Below are 1426 nucleotides of genomic sequence, written 5' to 3'. Positions count from 1 at the left end.
CTGCAATTTTAGATGTGTAAATTTTAGATGTAGTTTATTGTATTAGAACCTGCAATGTCTTTGTATGTATCAATGTTATAATCATGTTTGGGGTAATGTTGTAAATAAAAGACARTATCTTGATGTGCAYCCTTCTTCATCYTTTTCTYTGGCACCTTYGCAGTTCTCGTTGGTGTTTCAAACAACTGAATTTGAGTTTCATTGTTGACAACATCTCCTGTAGAAGTATCTTCTTGTCCAAACATGCTTTGTAGCTCCCTACTCATTATTCTTAAGTCTCAATCCAACGAGAAATCTGATATGGCCTTGTCTATAGTCATCTCAGCGCTTTGTTTCTGTGCTAAGATCGAATTCATCTTTGCCCTTATAGAATCCTTGTATCCAGCTTTGTTTCATATGTACATTCTCATGTACAACTACATGGTTGCCTGAGAAAACACTAACACTGTCAGGGTACCACAATGTACCACACCACAGGGTACCACAAACATGTTACAAAGTTGATCATAACAGTCGGTAACACAGTTCTCATGTATTACAGATGTGGTTTCATGTGGTACCAATAACTGTTTTGTTTCATATGATACATTACCATGCACAAGTAGTTCTAATTGGTTACATACCACAATGTACCACACCACATGGTACAACAAACATGTTATACAACTGATCATAAATCGTTGGTACAACAGTTCTCATGTATTACAACTGTGGTTTCATGTGGTACCAACAAAGTTCTCATGTATTACAACTGTGGTTTCATGTATTACAACAGTTCTCATGTATTACAAAGTAGAGATGATGATCATCAACATGATTATGGGTTTTCATTTCAACCTGCAGCTGTTTACAATAACAAAAAGAGACTTTATGATGGTGATCTGGGTGAGCTACAAGAACTTCTTGTTAGAATGATGAGGAATTGATATTATATACACTCACATATATTTGGTTTTTTCATTACAAAGAATCAATGAAGGGTATTCAAGATTTGGTTCCACTAGATTTCATTTTATCTACTTCAATTTGAGTCAATTCTGTATAGTATTTTTCATTTACTGGCAAATTCTTGCATAAGAAGAAGGCACCTAAAAGTTTGATGTTATTGGAGCAGGGAATCATTGAGGAAAATTATGATAAACTGAAAGGCCTAAAGCGAGACATGGGTGAAGAGGTGTATAAAGCTGTGACAACTGCATTGACAGAGATTAGCGACTATAATCCAAGTGGAAGATACATCAAAATGTAGCACAAATTGAATGGAAACAAGGAATACTAAGTGTTATCACGATGTACCACACAAAATGTAGCCTATTGTCTTTGTGGGTTTAGGGGAATCGACTCCTTCTCGAAAAATAGACAGTATCTTGACTCTATTTGGATTCGATTTGAACATTGTATAATAAGAATATTAACGGATTTGTAG

Source organism: Cynara cardunculus, unplaced genomic scaffold, assembly GCF_001531365.2.
Source record: "Cynara cardunculus var. scolymus isolate 2C unplaced genomic scaffold, CcrdV1 Un_Scaffold_739, whole genome shotgun sequence".
NCBI classification, from domain to species: Eukaryota; Viridiplantae; Streptophyta; class Magnoliopsida; order Asterales; family Asteraceae; genus Cynara; species Cynara cardunculus.
Note: the sequence above shows the minus strand (reverse complement) of the source record.